The sequence below is a fragment of the Schistocerca cancellata genome, chromosome 8 (genome assembly GCF_023864275.1).
Source record: "Schistocerca cancellata isolate TAMUIC-IGC-003103 chromosome 8, iqSchCanc2.1, whole genome shotgun sequence".
Classification (NCBI taxonomy): Eukaryota; Metazoa; Arthropoda; class Insecta; order Orthoptera; family Acrididae; genus Schistocerca; species Schistocerca cancellata.
The window spans coordinates 502,330,043-502,346,555 of NC_064633.1; positions in this window are offsets into that span (position 1 = coordinate 502,330,043).

The window sequence follows — 16,513 nt, forward strand, 5'->3', positions numbered from 1 at the left end:
TCCAGAATCCGCATTAAACATCACTTTCCTTCGTTACCAACAGGGCAGAGCCGGTTTACGTTGGAAAATGACATAGCAGAAGTCGTGGTAAACAGAAATACAGCCGCCAGTAAACTTACTTACATTAGAAAATTTTATTTCATTTGATGAACCGATAGCCATTTAAAGGAACAGCACTCTTACTTTACTTGTACTTGATTGAACTACAGACGTTGAAAAATTTGGTGCTGGACTGTAATTCGAATTCGTACCTCCTCTTTCGAGGATCTGAATCTCTCTGAACAGTATAGTTCAATCATTTTGTTCCTTTTCTCAAGACTGCAGTCTTCTCTAGGTCTCCTCCAAAGGTAAGTATATGGGTCCGAATCCTGATCCAGTACGAAATTATTCACAATTTCATTTAAAGCTCTATCACGTGCACACCGGCCTGTTAGTGAAAATTAACATGCATTTTTAATGTCTGTTTATGTGTTACCAACAATCTCAATAGGTGTCGTTATTTGTGGTCAAACACGCACACATCTTACTATTGGTGAGTAAGAAACTGATACTTATGCTATATTCGTGGATACGCGGTAGGTGAGCAGTTCGATTGTCGCTTTGGCACAAAAGTTTGTATCGTTATTTTACAGTCAAGCACCTAGCAGCTGGTCAGAAAAACCGATACGTAACATTTGATTTTACTTAGTTAACAATCCGATTACGTGTTGGGTTCGTATCTCCGTCACAGAACTTCACATCATGCACTTCATCTTTAAATACATGCACACTTTGTTACTTCAGAATGGTGGTATATCAGGCATCTTTCGTGGTTAGTTAACAGGGACGAAAGGGTCTTGATAGAAGTCCCGGATTATTATAAAAACCGTCGTCTTTTATTTTCAAGTTTAGATATGGTTCCTGGTATAGCAAAACTAGTTTGCAGTCAGTTCTGAGTATTGTTAGTAACTACGCTCCAGTCCCTAAAACTAGTCACAGAAATGCGAAATGCGAAACAGATCACATCTGTTCGTCTTCTTCCTGCTGGTATTGTAACTGAGATTTGGCAACGAGGCAATGTATGTTTTGCAACTCTGATCGACAAGTTACTTCCTGGAGCGCACGGAATTAAGCCTCAAAGTTCACTTGATTTTACCTGTCATTCCGATTGAATAATCTGAGTTGTTATCGCTTGAGGTGTAACAAAAGATTGTAAATGTACGGTTTTCATCCCAGGAACGTCGTTGCACGTGGAAATCGCAACTAATCTCGTCCTTCAAATAGCAGTTTACGAGTTCTAGCCTCTATTGGTCTCGTAAGAGGAAGCTGAGACACATACTTCTTCGCCAGCATTGTGGTAACATGCTGACCTGTGAAAAGGCGTCTGATATTGTTTGCAGTTCCCGTCTCACTGAGTGTAGCGTTTCTATCCCTTCTATGAAAGAGCTACAAGCAGTCAGATCAAACATCGATAAGGAAATCGCAAGAAAATACTTTCGGCTCGTAGTGCAATGGTGAAAAACTTACAATGCTGCACAACAGGTAACGCCTCTTTCCGCTGCTGACAAGCAAATTTTGGATTTCTAGTAATACATTACTATTTATGAAATGCCACATTTGCATACCTCTTGAGTATGACACAGCATACCAATTTAAAACAGACCAAATCAAAATCTAAGTGACTAGTATTTTACCAATTCGTGACGATAGAGGCACGCTTGTGTACAGATACTCAGTTTTATTAAAACAGACTTTCGTCAACCAAGTAAATGAATTTACTGAACATGCTTCAAATTGATACAGGGAGCCTGTGTGTCAGAATTCTCACCCAGTGCGGTACAACGGCGTTATGATAGAAAAATGAGCCCCTGAGAAGCGTATTTGGTGGTCTGATGATAGGTTCATATATGTATGGTCTGGGTTCGATTCCAACTTCGGTCCATGATTTTAGATAGGGAGAGAGATTCCATTCTCTTCTGGCTACACCAAGTGAAGAAGATATAATGGCAGTGTAGTCTCAAATTCACACTAAAAAAGATATTCCTTCTCTTCCAATTAGACGTTAGGTTGAGCCACAATTAAGTCTGGAGTGGCGACATGTAGAAACTCTGTCACCAGTAACCTGTCTTGTAGTAGTTATTTCTAGCGACGAAACAAACGCTATGTGGGCTCACAGGATACTTATTCCTTTTGTCTGAGCTTGTGTATGTCGACAAAATTGGTTCTGAACTGGGAATGCAACTCAGACGGCCCTTAACGCGGAATTTGATCCCTTCGTGACAGTAAAGCTCAGCTACAGTTTGTTGTTTGTTCAAAACTCCAGATTCCTCAACATCTCCACATATTGCGCGTGAATGGGTTCGCATCCTAGCCCGGCACTAAAGACTTCATTATGTATTATCAAGCTCTAGCATGAGAACACCTTTCTGCTGGTGGATAATAATTTCGATTTTTAATGTATTTTCATTCGTTGTCAACACTAACGATATTTGACGATTTTGACTCCCAGTGAGACAGAACCATTTGTGAGATCACTGTAAGTTCAAGATGTTATTCCGAGCTGCTGGTGGAGAAAAATTCGGTAGCTGACGTCTCTATGTGTAGTCAACAACGATATGTGTGGAGCTCTATTCTCTGTTTACACTTAACTCCGTCATTTTATTCCTAGTTCAAACATGCTCACATGTCGCTACTGGTGCAAGAAACCCATATTTAACTTTCGTTTTCTCTAGAATATAACAGCGATAGTTGCCGGGTTGGAGCCCTGGGAAGGAATAAATTAATGTTTCGTCTCGTCATTTCAGTTAAAACATCTAGCTACTGCCGAGAAAATCCGATATGTCACAGTTGATTGTGCTTCGATATCTATATTATTAGGTTCTGGCTTCGAAACCCTGTCCAACACAAAGCTTTACCTCACGGCATTCCAAATAAGTTACTTGTTAAGAAGCAATATTTAACATCTCTCTTAGTTCGTTACCAGGGAAAATTGGTGCTGGGTAGGAAATCACGTCAGTTAAAAATGTTTGCGTTATGTAATTTAAAGTTGCTATTTGCTAACTGATACTGTCTAAATAGTATATCACTTTCTGTATGACTAATCAGGAGTGACTGTTAGTTTCCATCAGTCACGAAATCTTTGCTTAGTCTGCATGACCTGAGTTTGAATCCATATGCAGAACGAGACCGTTCGTCGTGTCATTTGAATTTCGTACATATTCTCAACTAGCTGCTCGTGAGTAACTTAAATTTTTAATGCCATTTTGTGTTAATAAGTACCGTATGTTACTTTGAATAGGAACTCATGAATACGACGAACTTGCTACGTGCATTACCTACCTGACGTAATAATGAGAGTGGTAACATTTCAGGTATGTCATTTATTGTAATAAATGTGAGCTTACAAGCCTTAAGGACAGTCTTACCTGTGATAAGGTGTTCCCTGATATTTGCAGTATCTTAGTATCACTTTACATCTCGAGTTACTGCGATACAGAGTAGTGTTTTCTAGTGGTGACTTGTTGGAACCATTTTCAATAGTCAAACGGCTGTACCAAGGAGTGCTTAGAGGACCTGCTAGACAGCTGCGGTATGTGAGTAGCACGCGAATCAGGCGAAATGCAATTCAGGTCGTTCGGATACTTTTGAGCAAGACTGTACATCATGTGTTAGTTCTATGATAAAAATATTAATTAGTATGAAACTATTGAATGGTTTTACGTAAGTAATTACTCTGTTCTTGATCTTGGATGAGGATCATCTCACGTAAGTGTACATACGTTGCATTTTTGTTAAATGTATGTGTGTTTGGTCTTAAAACATTTACGTATCTTTAGCATACCTGCGTGTTAGGAAACTAACGAGTTATTTTCTTTAGAGCACCAGAACGCGCAATACAGCGAGAGACTGACTGTTGTCTGCCATTTGCACGACCGCAACGTCTTATTTGAATATCGCCAATATGAAACGGCGCAGAGCAGCGGAAATTACTTGTGAAGTTTTCATTTTAATTATATTAGTTAACTTCAGCGTCATTTTAATTATTTTCAGAGATTAATAGTGGTTCATGGTTCATGGTGTGGGTTCCTGTAGTCTTGTCCTAGTTCATGAACCACAGGCAACGTATGAGTGGCCAAGTAAGTGGTCCCGACAGTCGGGATACCAGTTACTTTGGATAAGGCTGGACATCTCGGACATATTCTGAGTCGTGGTCACCTTTGTGCTCATACGGCAAAGACTACCAAACCCACCGGTTAGTCCCTCGGCCGTTAGGGGTAAAACCCAATGGGACTCGGGGCAAGTAAGGCTAGCAACCTGCTTCCCTGGTACTTTAAATATGATGCTGGCAATTATCAGAGCAAAATGCCTCGGACCTTTGGAGGTGACGGAGTCCCACCTCTAACTGACAAACCAGGGACTCCTAAGGTACGACTTTGCAAACAAATGGTAATGAGATGGGGAGCTATTAATATCAATGGGGGCTACTCTGGGAAGAAGGTAGAGCTTGCAGAGGCTGCAAGTAAGATGGGGCTGGACGTTTTAGCTGTTAGTGACATTCGGGTAAGGGGGTGAGAAAGAAGAGGAAGTGGGAGAATACAAGGTCTACCTCTCAGGAGTCAAAGCAGGAATAGCACAATGGGGTGTAGGGCTTTACATCAGGAAAGAAATGGAACCCATCGTAGTTACAATAAGGTATGTAAACGAACGACTGATGTGGATAGATTTGACAGTGTCTAGCAAGAAAATTAGGATTGCGTCAGTATATTCGCATTGTAAAGGGACAGATCAAGATAAGATGGATAGTTTTTATGAGGCTCTCAGTGATGTAGTTGTTAGAGTAAAGGACAAGGACAGTGTTCTGCTCATGGGTGATTTTAACGCCAGGATTGGAAATCGAACAGAAGGGTATGGAAAGGTGATGGGTAAATTTGGAGAGGATATGGAGGCCAACAGGAACGGGAAACAACTCTTCGATTTCTGTGCCAGTATGGGCTTAGTAATCACAAACTCCTTTTTTAAACATAAGAACATTCATCAGTGTACTTGGGAAGGCAGGGGAACCAGATCTGTCATTGACTATTTAATAACAGATCAGGAATTCAGGAAGGCTGTGAGGGACACACGTGGATTCAGGGGATTCTTTGATGACACTGATCATTATTTAATCTGCAGTGAAATTGGGATTGTGAGGCCGAAAGTGCAGGAGGTCAGGTCCATATGTAGGAGGATAAGAGTGGAGAAACTTCAGGATAAGGAAATCAGGCACAAGTACATAACAGCGATCTCAGAAAGGTACCAGTTAGTTGAATGTAGTCAATTACAGTCATTGGAAAAGGAATGGACAAGGTACAGGGACACAGTACTAGAAGTGGCTAAAGAATGTCTTGGAACAGTAGTGTGTAAAAGTAGGATGAAGCAAACAGCTTGGTGGAATGATACAGTCAAGGCAGCCTGTAAAAGGAAAAAGAAGGCGTATCAAAAATGGCTACATACCAGAACCCAGGTAGACAGAGAAAGTTATGTTGAAGAAATAAACAAAGCCAAACAGATAATTGCAGCATCCAAGAAGAAATCGTGGGAAGACTTTGGAAACAGGTTGGAGACTATGGGTCATGCTGCTGGAAAACCATTCTGGAATGTAATTAGCAGTCTTCGAAAGGGAGGTAAGAAGGAAGTGACAAGTATTTTGGACAGGTCAGGAAAACTGCTGGTGAATCCTGTGGATGCCTTGGGCAGATGGAGGGAGTATTTTGAAGAGTTGCTCAATGTAGGTGAAAATGCGATCAGTAATGTTTCAGACTTCGAGTTAGAATGGGATAGGAATGATGGAAATAGGATCACATTTGAGGAAGTGGAAAAAATGGTCAATAGATTGCAGTGCAATAAAGCGGCTGGGGTGGATGAAATTAAGTCGGAACTCATCAAATACAGTGGAATGTCAGGTCTTAAATGGCTACACAGGATAATTGAAATGGCGTGGGAGTCGGGACAGGTTCCATCAGACTGGACAAAAGCAGTAATCACACCAATCTTGAAACATGGAAACAGAAAAGATTGTAACAACTACAGAGGTATCTCTTTAATCAGCGTTGTGAGTAAAATCTTCTCAGGTATTGTTGAAAGGAAAGTGCGAGTATTAGTTGAGGACCAATTGGATGAAAATCAGTTTGGGTTTAGGCCTCTTAGAGGTTGTCAGGACCAGATCTTTAACTTACGGCAAATAATGGAGAAGTGTTATGAGTGAATTTTATCTATGCTTTATAGATCTAGAAAAGGTCTTTACATGTATAGTCAGGCAGCAGTTAGAGTTGACGGTAAATTGAGTTCATGGTTCAGAGTAGTTTCAGGTGTAAGACAAGGCTGCAACCTGTCTCCACTGTTGTTCATATTATTTATGGATCATATGTTGAAAACAATAGACTGGCTGGTTGAGATTAAGATACGTGAACAAAAAATAAGCAGTCTTGCATATGCGAATGACTTAGTCGTGATGGCAGATTCGATTGAAAGTTTGCAAAGTGATATTTCAGAGCTAGATCAGAAATATAAGGACTATGGTATGAAGATTAGCATCTCCAAAACGAAAGTAATGTCAGTGGGAAAGAAATATAAACGGATTGAGTGCCAAATAGGAGGAACAAAGTTAGAACAGGTGGACGGTTTCAAGTACTTAGGATGCATATTCTCACAGGAAGGCAACATAGTGAAAGAACTGGAAGCGAGGTGTAGCAAAGCTAATGCAGTGAGCGCTCAGCTACGATCTACTCTCTTCTGCAAGAAGGAAGTCAGTACCAAGACTAAGTTATCTGTGCACCGTTCAATCTTTCGACCAACTTTGTTGTATGGGAGCGAAAGCTGGGTGGATTCAGGTTACCTTATCAACAAGGTTGAGGTTACGGATATGAAAGTAGCTAGGATGATTGCAGATACTAGTAGATGGGAACAATGGCAGGAGGGTGTCCACAATGAGGAAATCAAAGAAAAACTGGGAATGAACTCTATAGATGTAGCAGTCAGGGCGAACAGGCTTAGATGGTTGGGTCATGTTACACGCATGGGAGAAGCAAGGCTACCCAAGAGACTCATGGATTCAGCAGTAGAGGGTAGGAGGAGTCGGGGCAGACCGAGGAGAAGGTACTAGATTCGGTTAAGAATGATTTTGAAGTAATAGGTTTAACATCAGAAGAGGCACCAATGTTAGCACTGAATAGGGGATCATGGAGGAACTGTATAAGGGGGGCTATGCTCCAGACTGAACGCTGAAAGGCATAATCAGTCAAATGATACAGATGATGATTAATAGCTATTTTCATTAAACTCTTTTTGTCGTCGCATAATGATTATCTTTTACCTCTGCTACGTAAATGAACAGAAATTGACTTACTGCAAAATGATCAGTGATAAATATGCCACATAATATTTGTCTATGCAAACCCATGACATGAAAGGAATATTAATTTCAATGCAAAGAGAACCAGAGGCATTTTGTTAACGTAAGAGCTAGTATGGTGCTTCACACCGCTCTTTTAGTGTTTCATATTGCGTGCTTTAAACCTTCAAATAATATTTTAATAAAGAAAAGTTTGTGTAATATGCCTTGATAAGTTGTGTTGTCACTTTAGTGTATTTGGCGCCATTTGATGTGTAACTATACGTATATTTGGCAACAAATCATACAGTTTAACGAATTACACATGTACACACAATTAGAGCACACCACTTGACGCACAGAACAGAAAACAACAACACACATATTAGAAACTACACAATGGTTCAGTAATTCACCAGCTTACTCTTACATCATTTCTCAATTACTGGCGTGACCGGCGCAATCTTCCAATCTTTTTGAACGGATTTTTTGTCAACAGATTTGTTGTATATGCTTCCTGTGTACGGGGCTACTGTATCTTCATACTGTGAAAGGAATCTTATCCGTTTGCAGTCTGCACCGGAAGACTTGCTGAGACGCCCGCTAAACCCGCTGGGCACAACAGGTAGTAGGTTGTGGAAGGGGCCAAATGTTGAGGTCAGGTTCTCCTAATGTAATTTAATAACATTTACAACCTAACTGTCACATACCTGCACCTTTACCGAACGAAACACTTTCACGGCTGAATGCCTCCAAGCAAGATATCTTATCAATCAACAAGATAAAAATGCAATTAAGATGGTAAAATAATTAAAAAACAGCAAACATGTGCGAAGTGAAATACCAATGGCTGAGGGCCATAATCAAATTTCAAAATTTTAGAATATATTACCATAGACTTTTAAAGGCGGAAGGCAAGGAATGTTTAACAACAAGAAATCTCAAAAATAAACAAAATTAAAATGCAATTAAAGAGACAAATCAAATAAAATAAAAACGTATCACGGCTACGTGGGAAGACTTACGGCCAAGCAGATAGAACATACATAGGCCAGGTGCAATACCAATGGCTGAAGGCCACAACCAAGTTACGAACTTTAACTTAACTCAGAAGCCTCCAGGGAGGTCGGTCTGCCCTCGTTCACTTAGGCGAGACAGGTGGTGAGCACAACTGTACTTGATCCGTCGGAACCCAAACAGGGGACAGCCACAGACGGACCGACCGACAAAACGACTTGCTTCCCGTCAATCAGTACATGAGAACTCAAACCGGAAAGGTTACCAACGTGATAATCCACAATGGAATATGTATTACCTGTCAAAATTACCATGTTGGACAGCGACAAAAGGTGAGGAAAGGACGCTACCTGAAATTACGTTAGTGGCCGGGGCAGGTAACCTGAACACTAACGGCCACGAGGAAGAAAATTCTGCTGGTACACTTGAATTTGAAACACGGTAATATAGTTAACTTCACACAAAAGAACACTTTCTGATTCACGTCAGTGCCCAGGGCAGGTAACGAGAACACTAACGGCCACAAGACAAAAAATTCCACTGGTGGACTGAAATTGTAGTCGAACATATAGTTAATTTTCACCGCATGGCGGCTAAATTTCAACAGTAGAAACACTCTGTGTTGCTCACAGGTGAACCTCCCCAACAGAAAACCACCGAAACAAACCAACACAACATGAATAGACGTGGCTCGGGTAGTTGAAACAACTACTCAGCTTTGACGTCCTTGGTCGGGGAACCAAGAAGCTCGTAGAAATCGGACAGCTCCACACTGCGCAGGGGCTGCCAGCGGCCCCAGCCGACGGCACCGCTCGGACATGACTTCCCTCGTCTACAACAACCGACCGTCTCCTCCGGGATCCGTAGCCGGAAACTATATGCAGCAAACCAAAGATGGTACACGGCGCAAATATCGATACGCATCACTGCTGCCACACGTAGAAGGAAGAAGAACCACGACGTAACCTCAACAAGGGCGGTAAACCAAACACAGATAGACATCGAAATTCACGAAAACGTATAGTTGGGAGTGTGCACGGCTCGCTTGCCTTTATTAAGTGCTATAAGCTGATTCGCTACATCGAGGATATCTGCTTGTAAGTTATTGTTGGCAGTTTTTCTCGATTAGAATTCTGGAATAGTTATTTAGTCTCATTTGCAGAAGGAATTTCGGAAAGCTGTTGAGTCCCCGTACACTACATGCCTTCAGACAGTTAATGAACATTTTTTCTGAATGTGAAAGGGAAAAGGAAACAGTGAAAACATTCCTTGCACCATTTTTTTTCATTTAGAGAACAACATTAAAAGAAGATACAGAACCGCATCAGCCTTACATTTAGTTCAGGAGTTAAATATTTTAAAAACTGATTTCCATTATTGTTTCCAAGTTACTATTGATCAATTTTATTTCATAATAATAAAAATAGCATATATATCTGGGCCAAATGTCGAGGGATGAAAAAAATGGTTCAAATGGCTCTGAGCACTATGGGACTTAACTTCTGTGGTCATCAGTCTCCTAGAACTTAGAACTACTTAAACCTAACTAACCTAAGGACATCACACACACTTACATGCCCGAGGCAGGATTCGAACCTGCGACCATAGCAGTCGCGCGGTTCCGGACTGAGCGCCTGAACCGCTAGACCACCGCGGCCGGCTGTCGAGCGATGAAAAAATGAGATAATAGTAAAGGAAGTAAATGTGGAATAATGATATTTACGTGCGATACTACCCAATTTTCAAATAATCAGTGATATAAAAGTGAACCTTATGCTACGCGATGAGTTCTGGAAGCCATCCTATACAAGTTTCGGCGTCGTGGCCCCACTACGTCCGGAGCTGCGCTCTTTCCTGTGTCTGGAGTACTGCGAGCCGCTGCAGGAGCTCCATTTTGGAAGCGGCCCGCGATATATCAGGGCAATGAGGTCGGACGGGGGCACTCCATTACGGAAGCTGACAGCGACGAGGAGGAAGGGAAGGCGCCGGAATAAAAGGAGTGCGGCCTCGCTGTTGTGGTGCGTAGCGCCTTTGTAATACGCAACCCAGCTTGCGCATCTGTTTGAAGGGTAGTACAACCACGAGGGGCACCCACTGTCACATTACCTGTAACTGGCCTGTCAGGATTCCGCTGTGCAAGGGGGTAGCATGGGGGACTGAGGCTGGTGAGAGCGTGACTGGAAGGGTGGGAGGGTATTGTGAACAGCCGGCCATCCTCGCGTTCATCTACATCTACATCTATACTCCGCGAGCCACCTTACGGTGTGTGGCGGAGGGTACTTATTGTACCACTATCTGATCCCCCCTTCCCTGTTCCATTCACGAATTGTGCGTGGGAAGAACGACTGCTTGTAAGTCTCCGTATTTGCTCTAATTTCTCGGATCTTTTCGTTGTGATCATTACGCGAGATATATGTGGGCGGTAGTAATATGTTGCCCATCTCTTCCCGGAATGTGCTCTCTCGTAATTTCGATAATAAACCTCTCCGTATTGCGTAACGCCTTTCTTGAAGTGTCCGCCACTGGAGCTTGTTCAGCATCTCCGTAACGCTCTCGCGCTGACTAAATGTCCCCATGACGAATCGCGCTGCTTTTCGCTGGATCATGTCTATCTCTTCTATTAATCCAACCTGGTAAGGGTCCCATACTGATGAGCAATACTCAAGAATCGGACGAACAAGCGTTTTGTAAGCTACTTCTTTCGTCGATGAGTCACATTTTCTTAGAATTCTTCCTATGAATCTCAACCTGGCGCCTGCTTTTCCCACTATTTGTTTTATGTGATCATTCCACTTCAGATCGCTCCGGATAGTAACTCCTAAGTATTTTACGGTCGTTACCGCTTCCAATGATTTACCACCTATGGCATAATCGTACTGGAATGGATTTCTGCCCCTATGTATGCGCATTATATTACATTTATCTACGTTTAGGGAAAGCTGCCAGCTGTCGCACCATGCATTAATCCTCTGCAGGTCTTCCTGGAGTACGTACGAGTCTTCTGATGTTGCTACTTTCTTGTAGACAACCGTGTCATCTGCAAATAGCCTCACGGAGCTACCGATGTTGTCAACTAAGTCATTTATGTTCGTTCCTAGGAATAAATTATCTTGAGAAATATAACTTGCACACTGTCCCGCAGCCGCCCACCCCCCACCCCCCCCCCCCCTCCGGATACATACACACACACAGATGAACCATTTCAGTATCTGTTTGAAGAAAGGAGGAATGTGGTGTATAACGACATGTTGTGGATGCACCCAGAACAGTATGTTGTGTAATTCGAAAGCGGTTTGTGCATTCGCCAAAAAGCTGATACCTGTACACGTTCTCGCAATACTGTCTAACCGTCTTTATCAGCAGCTTGTTACATTAAAGTTATTGTTAGTATTTTCATCACTATTATGACAATGTCACAAAGGTTAGAGAGTCACCTGTCAAACATAAAGCCGCTGAGAGTGGCACAGATTAAGTGGAATGTGATGGAGACTCTAATTGTATTTCTGTAGGTATTACGTGTATATCCGACATAGCATTCTCAGAATGAACACAACGATCCTGATGGGTTGAAATACGCATATATGGTTAAAGCTAAAACCTTGGTTGCACTGTAGCTGTAAATAATTTATCAAAAATAGAGGTTTGAGGTTAACCGCAGCCTCTTTAAACTCTTGTACGTTAGTGGACATGAATATCAAGAGGAAACTACAACGCTGACATTCTAGAATTTGCATATAGGATGTTTATGAAGAAGCTGACATATACGCTCCGTAAAAGACAATTGCTGTACAGATCAACACTCCGGTTGATGACTATTGAGCTAATGCACGTTTGTGGGAACGTGTTGGAATGAAAAATTCTTAATAGATATGTAGATATGAAAGCTGGATAGATAGTAACGGTTTTCTATTCATATAACGACCTCGGGGCAATAGAATATACATTTTACTAACAATTCACTGACTATAAGCTAATTTTCAGGTTTCTTCACACTATTATGGAAGCGCCAGGTCTGTAAGTGCGTTATTCTTTGAGTAAAAATTCCTCCGTGCGTACTTTCTGTGATTGCCGATGGGGCAAATGTGTCAGCACACCTGCGTCTCACAGTGGAAATGAGGCATTGGTGGAGTGCACTACCTGTGGTCCACAATCTCTTACCACATGCTAGAAGTAACATACGCAGCTGAAAAAAATGGTAATTGGCGCTAAATTAGGGAAATAGAAAAACAGGAACGAAAATACTTAGGAAGATTTACAGAGCAATCAACAAGAACGGCATTTGGATGAAGAGACCTCAGAGCAAACTCTATCAAAAGACCAACACAACACCGAAGAAATCAGGAACCACCGAGCAAAGGTCTACACATACATCCACAGGATGGAGAATACCAGAACAGCAAACAAAATACTCGACAGCAAACAAAATACTCGACATCATAACAAAGAGTAAATGCAATACGGAGTGACTAAAGGCGGTCCAGAGGAACATGCTACAGATCAACATAGAAAACCTCAAAGACCGCAACGAGTGCCGTAGTAAAATCATGAATGTGAAGCTTGAGCAAAGTACAACGCAACAACCTGGTAAAAAGTGGACAGACGAACGGAAGGGAGAACATTTTGAAAGGATGAAGAGTTTCAGGAAGAGGAAGAGGGAAATTATCAAAAAATCAATTCGAGAATTTATGTCCAATCATTATCCTATAGCGAATATATATATATATATATATATATATATATATATATATATATATATATATATATATATATATATGATGAAGCGAAATGCGCCCACTCGGTCTTCGCAGAGCGACTCCTCACATGCCAGCGATAAATAATCTATGTCACAAAATTTCGTACGGCGAGTACATCCGGCAGAAAAAAGACATTGAAGAGTGGGAATCTAGCAACACTGTAACCACATGTATGGTAACCACCTATGTAGCACATACTAGTCATGTTGTACACTTGGTGCAGTGTATAGAGTTTTGGGTTAACATGCAGGAGGTCGATGGTTCGACACGGTGTTGGGGCGCATTATTTTTTGTTTGTTTGTTTGCTTATTTCATGTTGAGATTTCATAGTGTAACATAGACCATTTATTAGATCACATGTGTCTTAAATTTACATTTCGTAACGATAAACGTAAAAAAAACGTGGTCAGACAAATAAGAAATAGGCAGTTGAAACAAATGACCTGTCATAGGACAGAATAACTACAAAAACAATAGCAATGTCGAGATGCTAAGGATTACAGTACATTATCTACTCCTCATTTATACTACATGTAACATGAGCGCTTAGATGTCACCCATTATCAACCAGTGACAATAATAATGTCCATGTTAATGACTGTATGACCTTCACAACAGAATTCGTTTTCCTCAGAAGAACAGATATTCAAAGCGACATCCCTGCACGTCCAAACACTGCGCAAGCAGACGGACTTCGTACATCTCTGGACCTTTCGCAGCAAAGCTGTGTCCACAGCAATAAGAGCAGCAAGAACACGCGCTATCAATTCTTCCACATTCGTAGGCGGAGTACACGTGCACCTTCCGGTATCAACACAGGAAGAAATCCAGGGGATTTAGGTCAGGTGAACGCAGTGGCCAGACAACTAGACCTCCACGTCCGAGCCATTTCTCTGGAAATGGTCTGTCCAAATGTTGGTGCATATTAATTCCAGAGTGTGGATGTGCACCATCATAGTGGAACCATAACCTCTGCCGAACATGTAGTAGAACATCTTCCAACGTATCAGGCAGAGAGTTTGAGAGAAGTGCATTACACCTCCGTGCGTCACCCGGTCAGGCAACATGTAGGGGCTCAAACACTTGTCACCCAATATTCCGGCGAGACGGTGATACCAAAGCGAATTTGATATCCACGGTCGCGAGTGACTTGCGGGTTAACCTCATGCAAATAGTGGGCTTTGTGCATATTGAAGACATCCTCCGAGTGAATGCTGCTTCATCTGACCACATTACGTTGCTCACGAAGTCATCGTTGGCTTCCTATTGCTGTTGGAAGCATTTACAGAATTGCATCCACTGATGGCGATCGACAGGATGCAGGTGTTGCATGAAAGCATAATGAGAGGGGTGCAGCCCACGCTCATGCAGCACGTTAACGACTGTACGTAGCGAGACACGCAGGTGCCGTGATAGAATGCGTGTACTTCACTGAATATCTTGGTGTACGACCTCCGGAATAGCTTCCTCAGTAGCTGGAGTACGGCGAGTCCGTGGATGACCTCTGTCATGCGATGGTGGAAAGAGAAAACTTGACCCCCGAAGGCGCAGCTCCAGACGACGAAACACACTTTTATCTTGCTCGCTTCGACAAGGGTATCTAGCAGCATACTTATGAGCAGCAACACCAGCCCGGTTATCAGATGCACCAAGTACCAGAAACATATCCACAAATTCACCGTTTGTGTATGCCATACGCCTGACACTCTGGTTTGGAAGTTCACAATAAGAAAATTGGATAGGTGTATGCTTGTACATTGGACTCTGTCCAGGGCCCGTTACTCCGCTCGCAGCTTGTCCCTGTCTGGCTGACTGCTCATGCAGTACAAACACGCTAGCAGTCCAGCACACTGTTTCACCTAACGCACATTACCCGTTTGACAGATATTGTTCTGCATGATTCAGCCCGACATCGCTAACTGTTAAATGATCGCTTTCGAATTACACTCTTTCCCTAGCGGTAATAGACGTGATGTTTCCACAATCACATCGATAGAATAATAATAATAATTATTATAATAATCACGCCGATGTTTGGAATAGCATTTTATGTAAACAAAAAAATCGTAGGCAGTGTAACAGAACTTAGATCGAATTCAGAAAGAATATCCATGTTAGCAATAAAGTTCAACAATAACAGTTACACCCTCATAAACTGTCATGCACCTATAAATGCAGACATCGGAAGAAATCTGAAGAAAGTAAATCAATCCTGGGATTTTTTAGAATCTGAAATTTCTAGCATATCTAAAAATAACGTTAAAATATTTCTTCGTGACTTCAATGGCCAAATTTTGAGGGAAAAGGAATGTAGGACTATTGTAGGTGAATATCCAGCACCCTCAGGAACAAACAGAAATGGTGAAAGACTGATAAATATGTGTAAAATGTTCCAGTTAACACTCATGCCCACACATTTCCGCAAAATACCAAGAAAAGCGAAAACTTGGAGACATCCAAATCCTAACCTAGGAGAATTTCAACTGGATCTCGTAGCCATATCTAAAAGGTATATCACGGAAATTATGAATGTTGAAACACTCATAAATGGGGAATTCTTCTCAGATCATTATCTCTGTAAGATTAAAATAAAATTTCTCCCATCTAAAACAAAAAAATAAAGGAAAGACCAAGAAATCGATCAGATACAACACCACTACTGCTAATATTACAAAAGAAAATATAGAAAAATTTAGAGAGGAAATTGAGACAAGTAAAGAAGGTGATTGGCGTGAACTACAGATACAAATAACTCAAGCAGCAGAGAACACTTTAGGATTGGGCAAGAATAAAAAGAAGACATGGTGGAATGAGGAGTGTGAAGAAGCACTAATACAAAGAGCTCAAAAATGGAGAAAATGGAGATGTTCGAAGAAGAGGAAGACCTTGAATAATTCAGACAAAAAATTAAATAAACATCAAAAATAATATGGAAAATCAAAATCTAGAGAAACATTTCCCACCAAGAGAGTTAGACATTCATGAAGACATCAAAACACTCAAAACCAATTAAGCAAGTGATGAACACTCCATTACAGCAGAATTACTGAAGTGGTCAGAATCAAAAATCATAAAGTATCTACACCGTTTCTTGAGATCATTTGGAAAACTGAAAAGATTCCAGTTAAATGGAAAACGGCATTAATCGACCCACTACATAAAAATGGAGACAAACAAAATGTCAATAATTACAGTGGAGTGTCACTTCTGCTAGTGGCATACAAAATATTATAAAAAATTCTCCTGAACAGAGTGGTAGATACTTCAGACAAACAACTTGGAGAATATCAGGGCGGTTTTCGAAAGGAAAGATCGAGTGCAGAACAAATTTTTAACTTAAAGTCAATAATTCGCCATAGAATGTTAAGCAGCTAACCAATGATATTGTCGTTTA